Source organism: Furipterus horrens, unplaced genomic scaffold (genome assembly GCF_987537825.1).
Source record: "Furipterus horrens unplaced genomic scaffold, mFurHor1.1.pri manual_scaffold_1, whole genome shotgun sequence".
Taxonomy (NCBI): domain Eukaryota; kingdom Metazoa; phylum Chordata; class Mammalia; order Chiroptera; family Furipteridae; genus Furipterus; species Furipterus horrens.
Genome location: NW_028327171.1, coordinates 97,848,548 through 97,853,470, shown reverse-complemented (window position 1 = coordinate 97,853,470; position 4,923 = coordinate 97,848,548). Strand labels below are relative to the sequence as shown.

At 46.2% G+C, this 4,923-nt stretch overlaps 1 pseudogene; it reads left to right on the top strand.

The window, feature by feature from the left end:
- Positions 1-216: 216 nt before the first annotated feature.
- LOC150021569 (putative inactive 1-aminocyclopropane-1-carboxylate synthase-like protein 2 pseudogene) lies at positions 217-3,863 on the top strand (annotated as a pseudogene).
- Positions 3,864-4,923: the final 1,060 nt, after the last annotated feature.

Below are 4,923 nucleotides of genomic sequence, written 5' to 3'. Positions count from 1 at the left end.
CACTCCCCAGCTTAGCAATTCTTTTAGGCTGTCCCAGGCTGCTGTGCCCAAACAAGTCTAGAGAGAGTACTGGCTCCATTATCTTCTTTTGAAATACCTTTGATTGGCATCTAAACTAATTTGAGGTTCTTACCAAAAGAGCAGTAAATATGGCATGTTAGTTATAATTTGCCATATAACAAATTACCCAAAACTTAGCAGCTTAAAACAGTTAACATGTATTATCGCACAGTTCTTGTGGATCAAGAATCTGGGCACAGGAAAGCAAGCTTAGTGAGAGGAGAAGGACCATGGAGCGATATCTGAGCTCTAATAGCCAAGGGGGATTTCATCGGGCATAAGGATTTTTTTTTTAAGTATATTTTATTGATTATGTTGTTACAGTAGTTCCAATTTTCTTTCTTCTTTGCTCCCCTCTGCCCAGTACTCCACTTCCCTCCAGCAATCCCACCACCCTTAGTTCATGTCCATGGGTTGTGCATATAAGTTCCTTGCCTTCATCCTTTCCTATATTATTCTTAACTTCCCCCTGTTTATTTTGTACCAACCGATTACGCTTCTTAATCTCTGCATGATTTCCCCATTTCTCCCCCTTCCCCCTCCCAGCTGATAACCCTTCAAATGATCCCCATACCTATGATTCTGTTCCTATTCTGGTTTGCTTATTTGGATTTTGTTTTTATTTTTTAGATTCACTTGTTGATAGTTGTGAGTTCGTTGTCATTTTAGTGTTCATAGTTTTGATCTTCTTTTTCTTAAGTAATTCCCTTTGACAGTTCATATAATAATGGCTTGGTGATGATGAACTCCTTTAGTTTTACCTTGTCTGGGAAGCACTTCATCTGCCTTTCCATTCCAAATGATAGCCTTGCTGGACAGAGTAATCCTGGTTGCAGGTTGCCTTTCATCACATTGAATATTGCTTCCCAGTCCCTTCCTGCCTGCAAAATGTCCTCTGAGAAATCAGCTGATAGTCCTATAGGCACTCCCCTGTAGGCAACTCTCCACCTCTCTCTTGCTGCCCCCAGGACTCTCTCTTTACCTTTCACCTTTGGCATCTCAATCATGATGAGTCCTGGTGTGGTACCTTCTGGGTCCAGCTCACCCGAGGCCCTCTGTGGTTCCCGGACCTGTATGTTCATCTCCTTCGTAAAATTTGGGAAGTTTTCCTCCTTTTTTTCAATTCTTGCTTCCTCATTCTGCACTGGTTGACTGTTTTTTTCTTCCTTATGTTCCAAATCATTGATTTGAACCCTGGTTTCCTTCCCTTCACCATTGGTTTTGTGTGGATTTTCCTTCCTTTTACTTAGCATAGCCTTCACTTCTTGTTTGCTGTACTCAAGTATAACTGTCAAGCCTGTTAGCATCTTTATCACCAGTGTTTTGAATTCTGCATCTGTTAGGTTGGCTATCTCCTTGTCGCTTAGTTCTCCCACTAGTATCTTGATCCGTTCCCCCTTTTGGGCCATATTTCTCTGTCTCCTAGTTCTGACAGGCTCCTGTGTTTGTTTGCCTCCGCGTCCCAGGTAGAACTGTCGCTCCTGTTACATTATAAGGGGTGGAGCCTTAGGTATTTGTCAGTACAGGGTGACCTGTTTCACCACGTTATGGCACTGTATGTGGGGGAGGGGTCTGAGAGGGAACAATGTCACCTGCCCAGCACTCGCCCCTTTTCCAGGCACCTCTCTCAATTTGTGTAGGACTGGTACCTCTCTAGCTGTTGCCTTGGCCATCGTTCCCAGCGTGGGTGGGTCTGTGGATGTTCTAAGACCATGGGGGCCCTTTAAACAAGTGGACTCTGCCGAGGGACCGGCAGTTTCTGCCTCCATCCCGACCCCCACTGGTCTGCACAGTCAGAAGCAATGAGGCTTGACTTTCCCCGGTGCTGGGACCATGAGCTGTGAGGTCCGGTGAGGAGTTGGGAACACTTCCCAGATGCCCCTCTCAAGTTTTTAAAGCATGTGACTGCACTTTCTGCCGGCCTGCCACTGCTGCCGCTGGTGCCACCACCACACCTCATCCTCTCCACCCCAGCTCCACCCCTCCTACCTGTCTGGATGAGTATTTCTTCTTTATATCTTTGTTTGTTGGACTTCCATGCAGTTTGATTTTCTGGAACTTCTGGTTGTTTCTAGTTTTGAGGTAGTTGTATTCCTTCTTAGTTGTGGAGGGAGATGCAGCATGTCTGTCTACATCTCCCTCTTGGCTGGAAGTCTCAGGCATATGGATTTTAGACCAAAGAAGAGATAAGTAGAAACAGAGATATAGGTTCGGGCCAGTTTGTTGAGGGCAAAACAATGACCTAGACTGTGAGTCACCAGTCAGACACCCTCCACCAGTACTGTGGCCAAAAGAAGGGCCAGGGCCTCAGAACCCAGAGCCTCATCACCCAGGTGATAGAGCAGATATTGCACTTGCTGCAGACCATAGAGGACTACATCATGCAGCTGGAGACCAGGTACACACAGCAGGACCTGGTACAAGAACAGGAGAGGCACATTCAGGCCACCAGGGAGCAAGAAGTCAGCCTCATCCAGTTAATGTGCCAGGTGGTCAGCCTCTTATAGCATGGGCCACAGGTAGCCTGGAACTCCAAATGTCTCTCCTTTCCCTGGACTCTAGGGATGATGTTGGAGGTGGGCAGCAGGCCCAATCATCCAGGCAGCCTGACCAGCTAAGTTACCTCTTGGGTCATTTGGAAGCTGTATTTATCAGCCATCACCTGTCCAACCATGGCATTGACATCTCTGATTTATACCACTCCAGCTTCTGAGACTACATGATTTACCGAAAAGACAAATACTCTGAGGAAAAGAATACATTGGGATTAACTTCGGTCTCAGTGAGAACAAGCTCTGTATTGATCTGATGGCTAAAAGGTTGGGTCAGAGTGACATCGACTATTTTGAGGAAACCCTTCTGCAATATTTTGACTGGAGAGGACTAGTACTCCTGCAGGAAAAAGTGACCCAATTCCTGAGCTACTACTGCAAGGCACCTACCCAGATTGATCCTGAAAATGTGGTTGTTATAAATAGTTGCCTCTCTGTCTTCCCTGCATTGACCATGGTTCTGTGTGATCCAGGTGAGGTTTTTCAGACCCCATCCTCTTCTATGCTTTACTCCCCTCCTGTATGCAAAAGTTGAGCTGATTCATGACTACATGGACAATGAGATCATGGAGGCAAACTCCCATTCAGCTGACTGTGGAAAGTTGGAGAAGGACCTGCTTGAGGCTCAGCTTAAGAGGAGAAAGGTCAAAGGCCTTGTGCTCATCCAACTTCACAATCCTCTGGGAGACATCTACTCCTGGGACTCACTGAAGGAATACCTGGAATTTCCCAAGATATACAACCTACCTGTGATTATTGATGAGGTTTACATGCTGTCTATGTTTCATGAATCTATCACATTTCACAGTGTTCTGAGCATGGAAAGTTTGCCTGACCCCAACAGGACCCATGTGACCTGGGGCACCAGTAAGGTTTCTGGGGCCTCTGATTTCCGTTTTGGTGTTCTGTATACCTACAAGGAGGTGACATCTGCTGTGAGTGCTTTTGGCTTCCTCCACAGCGTCTCTGGCATCACCCAGCACAATCTGTGCCTGCTGCTCTGGGACAGAATGCATTGACAAAGTGTACCTGCCCACTAATTGCTCCCAGCTGCAGGTAGCTCACAGGTACATCACTAATGAGCTGAAGGCATTGAAGGTCCCTTATTTCAATCGTGGTTCTGGCCTTTATGTCTGGATCAATTTGAAAGTTTACTTGGAAGCATGCACATCTGAGGAAGAGCTGCTCCTGTATCCCTGCTTCCTGGACCACAAGCTGATATTGTCCCCTGGCAAATCCTACCCTGGTTGATTCTGCCTCACCTTCTGGGTTAGGCCCCTCATTCTAAGTCGCTTTGCATCGGTTCTCTCAGGCACTAAGTGGAGCAGAAGCAGTATTGAATAGAGAAGCAACTGGTGGATGAACTGAGGGAAGAATTGGAGTACCTCCCTAGCAGCTGCAGTGAATCACATTTCTGACCTTTTGATGTGACAGAGCAAACAGTGGGTTTCTCTGGAATTGGGCTCATCTGACCCAGTCATCACCCTCCTTAAACCGAGCATCTCCCATTTTTGAGGACGTGCTTCTTTTTATTCTTTGCTAGCCATACTGTGGGGCAAAATATTTTTATGGGGATGGGATTGGAAAGCCTAGAGAAACAAAGGGAGCTCTCTGCATCCCTATTTATATGGGTTTATTTTTGTATTAGATAACTAATAAGTTCCATGTTCTCTTAAAAATGAAAAAGAATCTGGGCACAGCTTACCCAGGATTCTGCCTTGCAAGGTCTCTCCCAAGGCTACAGGCAAGGTTCTGGCTAGGACTGTGGGTTCACCTAAAGCTTCACTGAGGGAGGACCCACTTCTAAGCTCTGTACATAGCTGCTGGCAGAAACAAATTCTTCACTGTCTTCTGGACAAGGCCTCACATCCTCACCAGCTGCTACCAGAGGCCTCTTTCAGTTCCTTGCCACATGAGTCTCTCCACCAGTAGCTCACAACTAGCTTCCCTCAAGGCAAACAAGCAAGAGAATCAAAGAGAACAAACAACACAGAAGTCACATTTTTTTGGAACCTAATCTCAGAAGTGGCATCCCATCTCTTTTGCTGTATTCTATTCATTATAAATGAGTTATTAACATCAGCCCACATGCAAGGGAGGGGCTTATATAAGGATGTGAATGCCAGGAGGGGGACCTCCTGGGTAGCCATCTTAGGGATTGCCCACCACACATGGGTTCAAATTCTGGTTCTCTCGCTCATTGTAGGACCTCAGGCAAGAAGCCCAATCTCTCTCAGTCTTGGTTTTCTCCTCTGTGAAGTTAAGAGTCATAATGCCTAATTTGCAGGGTTGTGATGAAGATGAAAGGTAA